Raw genomic sequence first — 11,673 nt, 5'->3', positions numbered from 1 at the left:
AAATTTGTTTGTGTCAACTGGAGGGGAAGCGGCTTCATTTGAGACACGTGAGCTTTTATGTTTACATGCGAAACGTGTCAAAATAGCGGTAGATTACGGCTAGTTGTGGAATGTTTTGGTTTACGCTTTTTACGATTGCCGGGTGAGAGCTGTTATGTTTGATAATCGACGTTGAATGGCTAAGAAAAGTGTGTTGAAGAATATTACTTGTTTGATGCATGCCATTTTTCTTACTAACTGAAGTGTCAACATAATAATTTTTTAGTCATCTTTTACAGTATGCCTATTGTCTATATTAGACTATTTGAGTGATCCATCAAACTGTTATAGAATAATTGATTGAAATTTTTTTACATTACATTTTTTATTCTGTACCTTTCGAAGCTCATTGGCGATACAACTACAAAGCAGACTACATAGCATGAAGATGACTGGGATTAAAGTCTGGTCCAATCTGGAAAATTATATAGGGCCATATTTTCTTGACATCTTTCCAACTTTGAAATAAGTAATTCATTTAGGAAAATAAAAACAACTTATAATCAATACTGTTTTGACACACATTGAACCTACGCCTGTGCTCGACAGTGAAAACAACTTTTACCGAACCAACAGCAGCGCAACTGAATCGATTCACTTTTTGCTCCAATCCAGAGCTGTTTTGTTTGCTTATTTTTCTCGATTTGTTTCAACAAGTAATCCCACTCTAACCAGCAACGCTGGTTCGTTGATGTCCACCATACAGAAACCTTCTGAATAAGCTACTATCACCTTCTTACCGATAGACTCAATCAAGCCCTGGTTGTTGGCGAGCTCTGTGTGTCGTCTTTCGACGACTATTGGTGGTGCGCTGCAAAGCATGTTTTTCTTTTCCACGCGACAACAAACAGAAGAAAAAAATGGCAAAGGAGGCAAAACTGCCAGCAATAAAGAAATCTTCGTCTCCTCGCCGTTTTCATCACCATACCATGTCGTTGTCGTCGTCGTTCATCCCCATTGACGGGAAAAGAAGTCATAAATAAATGAAAGGAAAGCTCGCCTTCCTTCGTTAGATGCCGAGAAGGGGGTCCACCACAAAGTGAACCTCTAATGATGGTGCACCGCGAAAGAAGTGATCCTGTTAGTTCGATACCATTGCAGTAAGGTTCGTATTTTTTTTCTCGATTTCACTACAGCATTAATGTGCACTCTTTCATCTTTGAGGTGACTTCGACTTCTGAAGAAGATAGGCTTATGTATCTATAGCATGCATTGTTAAGAGATACGGTTTAGGAACAAACTACTCACAAAGTGAGTGAACATCAAAACTTCGATTCTCCATAATATGGAAGATTTCTTACTTTAAGATGAAGAAGGTGAATATCAATAAATTTAATAATAATAATTTCTCTAAATATTGAACTGAAATTCAGCTTTCTGAACTTAAAATTAATTGGGTTTCTGAAACAGTAATATCACGATTTTAGGATGATAAAATAGGGGATGTGACAAAATCGGATTTTTTTAATTTTCGATTTTTCAATTCATTTTACTAATGGCCAAACCACACCAAGTGTCAACAAAAAAATCTCATTTTTCTGCCAAAACTTCCGTCTGGCGGATTTAATTTATCACAAATCGTATCGGTAATCCCTCAACCCCACAACTGAGGAAATCCTACAACAGATGTTTGGTAGAGTTTGGAAAGCCTTTTAAAGGCAAGTTCAATACTTTATGCATGTATTCAAGTTTTCATCGGGTGCATCGCAGTTTTGTTCAAAGCCGTATAATAAACTTCAATAATGCTCTTACAGCGATATACTTCGAATACTTCATAAACTTATTACCCCATCAAATATTTCTTGGTAGATCGACAGATTTAGTAGAAAACTAATCGGCCGTATGTTACCCCGACGCTTATGGGAGATTTAAACCAATGAAGGCCGATTTTCCACCCAACAATTTAGCACCGATTTCAACGTCATAAAAATCCACCTATTTTATCGATTAGGATCGCTGATTTACACACAGCACAATCTACAAAATCTAGTGGACAGTTGATGGACAATTAGGGGGTCTCGTAGTACACGTAGCTACACGTAGCCTTATAAACGTATGATTTTAGGTTCGATTCCCAGCCTCCAAGCCCACGTCAGTCGCCAAATGCGCAGCCCATACGGTGGTGTTTTGGAGAACAAGCCTTACTGTTACGACTGCCTGATGCCGACTGACAACGTGTTCTTCTCAGAGGCATTTTTCCAACATAACCGGATAAATGGCAACCAATCAATGCAACGACCATTGGATTCACACTACATGGACAAATAGACACAATGGACTCAAGAGAGTAAAGGAAGCCTAAAAATAGATTCTGTGAGGATTCTTTAAGGCTGAATACCACAGTGGATCTCGGTACTGTAGCGGTTAAGTAACACAGAGTGCCTACTAAATAAAAAAAGGAATTAAAAAAAAATTATGCCTTTTTTGAACTTTCATAAGCGTCTTTGTAACAAACGGCTGATTAATTTTCGACGAAATAAGCTGATCTGTTATGATCGAACTTGCTAATAACTATTCATATACTAGTCGACCCGGCAGACGTTGTCCTGCATAGTAGGCGAAAATGCGCGTTGTGAACTGCCTATGCGGAATTTTCATACGAATCTTTATTTCAGTTTTTCACGATTTACTCAGCCCTACCCGTGATTTTCGCATGAGGAAATATCATATAAACCCATCGGAAACGATAACAAACATATTTGCTGAATAAATGAATAAAATCCATCCATCCGTTTTCGAGTTATGCGGATACGAACACAGACCATTTCATTTTTATTATATAGATAGATTTATTCATTAGCATGCCAGTCTAGTGTACAATAATGCATCTAATTTTTTTTTAAAAGTTGTTCATTGGATAGATATACACTTTATAATTATTTCCGACCTCAGCCAAATTTACTCCTAGAAGACAACATTCGGAAATCGATCAATCGATCATCGATTCAGATGAAGTTCCGTCAATATTTTCCGAAATCCAGCGAAAATGACTAAGACCTTGGTTTCGAGCATCGAAACGTTCCCATGCACAATGCAGAGAGCTGGAGGTATTTGCGGTCAAGGTCAGCATGGCTACAAGGGCAACATGGCTAAAGTTCTTTCTTGGTTGCTGTAGTGAAAGCAACGGATTATGAATGAAGCGTGGTCTTGGAATCGACGATTGGGTTAGTGGGTGAGTAAGAGTGAGCGAGTAAGAGTTAATGAGTGAGTGAGAGTGAGTAAAAGTGAGTAAATGAGTAATAGAGAATGCATAAGTGAGTAAAAGTAAGTGAGTGAGTAAGACAGCATGGTCAAGTTTACCAACCCTCACCTTAGGGTTTGAATTGAATCACTTGATCAGTTGTGGGTTGAATTTGCACGGGTGCAGGATGAAATTGAGGAAATCTAAGGTACCGTTGATATGGAAGGCGACGAAACAGACGATGTAGTTGAGCCAGTCTTGTCTGCTCAGCGCATTCAGCGCTAAACTTATATTACGAACTCAAGGCTTCTCTTGCGACCAAAATTACTGCCGAGCCTCTTCCCAATGTGGTGGAGAATTGCCCTCCGGTACAGGAGAGTGGTCTAACCGGTAGTACCGAAACCGGTAATACCGGTATTACCAGCAAATTTTTGGTCCTAAAAATACCGGTATTAGAGACGGAAAATACCGGTATTTTCGGTATTCTTAATTTTGCTGTCAGTATGATAAATCTCGAATAGTTTTCACCTACATATATCAGCTAAACTGCATGTAATTGCATATCTGTCCCATATAAATAGGAAATCCAGCATAGATGTGACAAATATTCGGTTACAAGCATTAAAGCATCGTGCAAAAAAAAACAACAACAAGCGCGCATTTAGCATGAGTAATTTTGCCCATCATTGACGACGTTCATGATACAAAAATCGATCATCATCGTCATTAATCATACGTGTTGCTGCATTCTCTTAGCAATCTGTTCAACTGCGAATGACTTCTTTCTCATTGTTGACTTCGTCGAAAATTTTCCCACAATAGCTGAAATGCCGGCTTTGGCAGGATTTGTTCTATTATTGGCAGGGGAGTTTTTGTTGACCAAATTTTATGAAATTGCCACAATATTCTTTGATGTGCAAATAATGGCCAAATTTGAGCATAATTAGTTATAGAAAACCCCCCTGACAGTAATAGAACAAAACCTGTCAAAGCCGCCATTTCCCCTATATGAAATTGTGAATACGGTACGTGCCGTAGTAGTTATTTTCCGTAGATCATTTGTGAAAAACAATTAATTGCAAAAATATGTCCGGTCTGAATTTGAGAAAAAATTAAATTAGTGGCTGATGCCAAGGCACGTTGGAATAGGATGTTATCTATGCTCAAACGGATCTATGAGTTGCAGCTTTAATCCAAATTCAACTTCAGTGATGATTGTTTGGCGGTTGGTGAAATAACTCAAGCCCTCGAACCTGTTCAAGCTGCTGTGGAACTACTCTGCTGTGAGTTCTGCACTTTATATGAAGTCGACGTGGCGCTCCAATTTGTGTTGAAAAATTATCATATAATCAAAAGAAATTTCCGCCACTTATTCCATGCTTTGAAGGAATAAATCCAAGAGCGTCGATTAGAATACGCCGATCTTTTTGCTTTTTTTAATAATTCTGCCGTGAAGCAATTGATCAGAAATGATTTTGTATTTTCTTCAAGACATCCAGTGCTTCTTTGATTAACATCCAGAGCTACTTTGATCTTAAAGCGTCTAATCATTTCTGATGCGATCGTTGAAACTGAGACATCGGTACGAAGAAGATGCCTACATGCACTCTAACTTTCACCTACTCAGTGACTGAGTAAAATTGTATTGCCATCTCTTTTCTTCCCACGGAAATTTTACTCAGTTTCCGTCAAAAGCAGGATTACTCATAGTTTTGAGCTGTCCTGCTTTTGACGGAAATTGAGTAAAATTTCCGTGGGATAGAAAGAGAGAGCAATACAAGTTTACTCAGTCACTGAGTAGGTGAAAGTTAGCGTGTGGATAATTTTTCTGGTTCATCGGTTAAAGAACAACTTGTGAAGAGACTGTAGCAGAGCGAAACACTTGCGTTGCTGGTGGCAAATACGTTGACGCCAGTTATCTTGAATGCAATCTATAAGGAATTTGTAAGCTTCGTGGCCGTGCGGTTAGCAACGTCAATCGTCTAGACGCATGTGCTGTGAAGTGTGGGTTCGATTCCCGCCGGTAAGGAGAAAACGTTTCGTAAAGCGAAAAGTTCCCTACAGGTCTATTGGTTGTGTAAATGTCCCGTCCGTTGTCTCATGCTAGATGTTAAGCGTTCAGTCTGTGCGACCTCTGGTCGAAGACGGTGATTCTGACTTTAATAAGGAATTCTCCTACTATGCAACTGAAGGGATTAATGGCAAGTACTTGACACTGATTTTCGACGGTCTTGGAACCATTCGTCCAACTTCGGTACAACCAGAGAGGGAATTTTCGGTAGTTAGGAACAAACAGAATTGATTTGGGAGATGAGTCGCTCAGTACGTTATGTCTACTTAAGTTTCGCTTTACCTAGCTCAACAAGCAATGATTTTAACATTTGAAGATTGTCAACAAATGTTGTTTTTCATCCAAAAGTCCAAATCAAAAGTATCTCTTTCAATACCTGAAATTTTCACAAAAAACGGTTTTCTACCGGTATCACCAGTATTGACTCCACCAAATACCGAATACCGGTATTTGTTAAAAATGGCCAATACCGACCATCCTAGGTACAGCCAATGCGCTATGTGCGGTTACCAGAAAACAACATTCCAGAGTTTTGTAGAAATCCGTCAAACTGGATTGTTTTCCTGGACATTTTTCGATCTATGATTGACGCAAGCAACCAACTCTCGTAAGTGCAAAAAATACATTATTTAAAGGCGGCTCACGAGGGCGAAGTCGCGCGCATTATCGCCAGTTTGGAGGTCAATACTGACAATTATCCAAATATGTAACTTCCATGCGGTTTGTGATCGTTACGACAATCCGTCGCCGGTTAGTTCGACCGTTCCGCGATCGACCGGTTCTACTATAAAAATCGCTTTGTTTTTGACGCTACCTTTAAGGGTAGTTCCCAGTTGTCGCTAAAAAACGTGCTTCTTTTCGGGCCCGTAGTCACTCATTTCCACACTAGCTGGCGTAATCAACATCATCAAGGTCGATTGTACACTGGTTAAACAAATTTCTGCTACGCGAGGTAGATTTTTTTCACTTCGCGTTCTCCCGGAATAGCTGCCGTCCCATGACCAGCAGCAACACGATCGATTCCGCATTCATATTGTACAAATAGTAAAAAATATCTCAAAATATAAATGAAACCAACTAATTGAAAACAACTTAACGATTTTGTTCAGCGGCGCAGCCAAATTTTTTGATAATATGAAGTATGGTTTAAGTTTAAATTTGTTCCGAAATTCCGCGGAATTCCGTTAAATTTCGTTAGAAGCTAGTTTTTTGTAGCGAATTTTTTGTAATTTTACGAAACGAAACGAAATCAAAAAAAAATCTAAATGACACCCAGTATAGTAAAGAAAGACGTAAGTCCTACGTCAAAATCAGATTTCGCCATGCTCAAATTCCGCGAAATTCCGCGGAATTTCGTTTCGAACCACCTGAAACGAAATTTTTCGAAATACCGCATATGCTTACTCAATTGGCGGATTCCTCGTTATGTCTTCAAAGCGGATGTGGAGAAGATGTTCCGTCAAGTCTGGGTCCATCCTCTGGAAGACAGTATCTCCAAGCGATCAAGTCCATTCTACAATTACTTACGGGACTTCTTGTGCACCGTACCTTACAAACCGTATGCTCAACCAACTGGCGGAGGACGAGGGGCACAAATATCCACTTGGGGCACATAAGGTTCAGAAATAAGGGGGTCCCGTAGCGTAGTTGGCTACAAGTTCGCCTTGCAAGTGAATGGTCATGGGTTCGATTGCGCCGGATGCGCAGCCTGTGCGGTGGCATATTGGGTAGCCCCCTTAACGTTACGCCTGATGACGACTGACAAATTGTTCTTCTCGGAGGCATTCCTCCGACGTACTCGGATAAATAGCAACCGAACAGTGCAACGATCATTGGATTCACGACACGGACAAATGGAGATTATGGACTCATGGTTAGATGGACAAGCAACGACAACAACAATGAATAAAGGAAAAATCTAAAAATAGATTCTGTGTGGATTCTGGCTGCAGAATACCACAGTGGATCTAGACTTCGAAACAGCAGTCGAATTATGTAAACAAGTAACGAAACTTCTAAAGCTGGCGGGGTTTCCATTGCGAAAATGGAGTTCTAATGATTCAAGGATTCTGGCTCATTTGCCAAATGAAATAAAGGAGTTCACGCGGGAAACTGTAATCGATGTAGCTGGAACGGTGAAAACCTTGGGGCTGCTGTGGTCACACGGTACCGATATGATCCCACCTCTTCCTATACTGGTGAGGGTCACAAAGCAGGTGGTTGCTTCCGAGATGGCGCAGTTATTCGACCCGCTCGGACTTGTTGGATCGGTGGTAATGAGTGCTAAAATATTTATCCAGAAGCTGTGGGCAATACACATTCCTTGGGATGTAGATCTCCCCGAGGAGCTAGGAGCCTGGTGGCTTCGTTTTCGGAACGAAATTCCAGAGTTGGCTAGGTTGAAAGTACCATGGCGCGTCCTCGCGAATGATTTTAGAAGTTACACACTGCATTGCTTCTGAGCACGGTTACGGCGCATGTGTGTACGTGGTCTCGTCGGATGAGAAGGGATTATACCAGAGCGTTAATGAAAAAGGCTTCCAATGAATGAGTAAATTTATTATGATTAAATCATTCAACTCTATGATTAATGATTTATTTATTTTTGACAATGATTGATGATTATGATTATAGATTAATTTTTGACAATGATTAACGATTATGATTAATGAATACAAAGTTTGGAGTATGATTAACGATTACCGATCGTGATTAAATGTTGACACAATATGTGTAAGATTAATGATTAACGATTGATATGATTAATGAATAATGATTATGAATAATTAATAGGGTGGCTCAAAAAACACTTTTTCAAATTTTTTGATAGGCCGCCCTCTCATTCGGTTCTATTTGATGCCCTGATGCTCTGGACAAAATTTCAGCCAAATCGGTCAACGTTTGGGCGGTGCTAAACTCGTTAGAAGTTTATATGGAAAAATGTATGCAGAAACATCCAAAAACAGTGATTTGCAGTTGGACGGCACAATTTACGGTGAAGAACCATGATACTCATTCAGTTCTTGTAAAATAAAATACAGAATGTTATGCTGAAAAGCGCGAGAAGATTAGAGTTTATTACGCAAAGATATTAGCATTTTACTGGAGTGTTGTAGGGGTGAATTTATTTCTTTCAAGGGTAAAAGAAACGAAATTTGCTCAAACCCCACCGCAGAGAAATGCTAATAACTTAGCCGGGCAAACTCGAATCTTCTCGCGGTTTGCTGCATAACATTCTGTACTAAATTCTCCAAGATCTGAATGAGTATCATAGTTCTTCATCGTAAGTTGTGTGGTCCAGCTGCAATTTACTGTTTTTGGATGTTTCTGCATACATTTTTCCATATAAACTTCCAACGAGTTTAGCACTGGCCAAACGTTGACCGATTTGGCTGAAATTTTGTCCAGAGCATCAGGGCATCAAATAGAACTGAATAAGAAGGCGGCCCATCACAAAAGTTGAACAAAGTTTTTCCCATACTAATTTGAGCCACCCTAATAATCAAATTGAATTCTTTGCATATTGATCAATAATCAAGTAACCTTTCTACCAAATTGGGTTATTGAAAAGGTATAAAAGTTGTATGATTATGATTAAAGATTATTGAATAAAAACGATGTATTCAATGAATAAAATTCAGGATTATTGAATAAACTCAAAACAATTATGAATATGATTACCGATTTCATCAAATATAAAATTCTATGATTAACCATTAGTGATAAATGATTTAATCATATTTTTTGTATGATTATGATTAATGAATAATGATTAAATCACCCATTATTCATTAATCATGATTAAATCTATGATTAATCACTAATGCTCTGGATTGTACAACAGCCAGTTACTTGTGGAAAAGTCTAGAGTCGCTCCACTACGTGGACTCACTATCCCAAGACTAGAACTCTGTGCGGCTTTATTGGGATGTCAGGTGATGGAACAAACTCGAACTGCAACGGAGTTCAGCGCACAGTGGTTCGCTCCAGAACAAAGGTTGGCCAAAACCTCAAATAAGCCCCTAAAAATAGATTTTATGTTTGTATTGTGTTTTTTTTATGGTCTTTATCACATACAGACTTAAAGATGGGTGTTGGAGCTCAACTTTGGCAATATATAGCCGTGTTTTTGGCATCCCTGGGGTAGTAATACTTTCATTTTACTGCTAAATTCGCCTTTTGAAAACAGATCGTTTCGCAACAAAGACTATCTCACTTGCTATTAAACTAGTTAGTACTATTCCATTTAATTCCACCACTTGATTGTTACTTTACAGAACCGTATTTCGACTTGAACAGTAAGGCCGTCTTCAGTGTCTCTCGCTTGACTCAAGTGGTGGAATTAAATGGGAAAGTACTAAGCGGTACTAACTCGTTTCATGACAAGTTCCACAAAAAAGCTATTAATAATTTTCTTATCAAAAGACTTATTTGCTGAATACTGTGCTAAGACAAGACAAAACAGATAATTTTATGCTGTGGTAAGACAAAACAAATAACTTTATGCGGAACATCCTCAATTATGGAATATTTTTTACAAAATGTTGTATTTGAATTGAATCAGTTAATTTGAATGACAAACGTACAACTTTTATTGCAACTGTATACTTACATTTGTATTCTTTATAATCTTGATTCGAAACAGGCTTTCTTTTTTGCTCATTTCAAGGTATCTGTATTTTTTATAATTATGAGAACTAGCAGAATAACTATTTTCACAAATATGAGACAGTTCAGCTTTTCAGTTCAAATCTCAGTTCCAACATTCTCTATTGCTCAGTGCAAACATTCTCTATTGCTGCCAAGAAGAGTGTGTTACAGCTCATACATTTAAACTTGAAACTCTTGATATGTAGAATCACTTTAATGGCAAAGTATTGAACAATGCCAATTTGCTAAAAAAAAAATAAGAATTTTCATTTCATTTTCTGCTTTAGAAAAGTTTCCAGCATGATTATGTAATTCGGATTATTGGACATAAACAAAATCCAGACAATAAAATTCATTTGAAAGAAATCTAAAATTCGTAGATTCGTGGATGTCAGGAGAAAGTTTTGGAAGTAAGAAATTTTGTCTGTTGTATCTTCTAGCCGTTTGGGAAGAAAACTACTCAATAATTTCATTTACAGCAATAAAAATATTCAAATAGAAGTATACAAATGATTGCGTCATTGAATTATCGTTTTCATTACACATGTTTTAAATGTTATATAATTATATCAAACGTTTCAACTTCAATCAAACAATTAAAAAAGGCATTTTTAAGGTTCTTGTGAACAAAAAATGCGCATTTGTAAGGTTTTAGTTAGAAATAGACCAAAAATACTATGTACATTTCGAACTAAACCGTTAAAAAAACAGCTTATCGCAACTTTTCGCAAAACAAAATAGTGATTAATAGAAAACTATTGCTTTAAGCTTTGTAATGAGCATAGAATCATTGCGGGCACTCATCGGCGCCTATACTTTTGGAGAACTTCAATCTGAAAAATGTGAGTATTTTAATTAATTTTGTAATTAAAGTTAACTTGAGTTGAGTTCTGTCACCTTTATTTGACATAGACATAATATTTAAGATACTGACAATGCAGTCTTGAAATAATATTGGGGTTAGCGATGTAAATGAAGCCGTACGATGCTGGTCTAAACGATTTGTCAAACAGCTTTTTTTTATCGAAAATCAACATTCATGTGGAATTGAAAATGATGTAACAAAGTCAAAACTCAACAAAACTACTTAAAATTTTGAATTTGAACCACGTAAGTATTCTATAAAATGAGAAAAATATAATTCCGACGGAAACACGAATTTTAATTTTTGAGGTTTTGGCTGCTCTCGAACCATTGTGCAGCGGTGCAAAAACATTCTGGTCGGATTCCAGTATAGAACAACTATCGAACAAAGACAACTGGCGCCACGTTCCATCAAGGCTTAATCCAACAGACCGCATTTCTCGTGGTGTACTACCAACACAGATACTGGAAAATTTGTTGTGGTGGCATGGCCCTAATTATCTTGTACAGGATGTCGTACTATTGGTTCTTAACACCCATCCGAAGTAGACTGGCCGCTGAAATCACTCATCCATTCTGTTCAAGCAACGGAACTCTAGGAGGAAATCAGTTATCTCTCCTCAACCCCTTAGCGACGGGTAACCAGTAAGGACAGAAGGTTTCAATCATCGTTCAAGGCATTCAATCCTTTTTGGATGATTCTGACATACTACGGCTTGATGGACGCCCGCTGAAAATGTCAGTCTCTTTAGATGCTCGGGCACTTATACTGCTTCCAGCAAACAATCACCTATCGCGGCTTATCGCTCGCACGCTTCATCTGAAAACGCTGTATGGCAGACCAACCCTGTTGCTGGCAACCATACGA

This window comes from Armigeres subalbatus, unplaced genomic scaffold (assembly GCF_024139115.2).
Source record: "Armigeres subalbatus isolate Guangzhou_Male unplaced genomic scaffold, GZ_Asu_2 Contig1343, whole genome shotgun sequence".
Lineage (NCBI taxonomy): Eukaryota > Metazoa > Arthropoda > Insecta > Diptera > Culicidae > Armigeres > Armigeres subalbatus.
Note: the sequence above shows the minus strand (reverse complement) of the source record.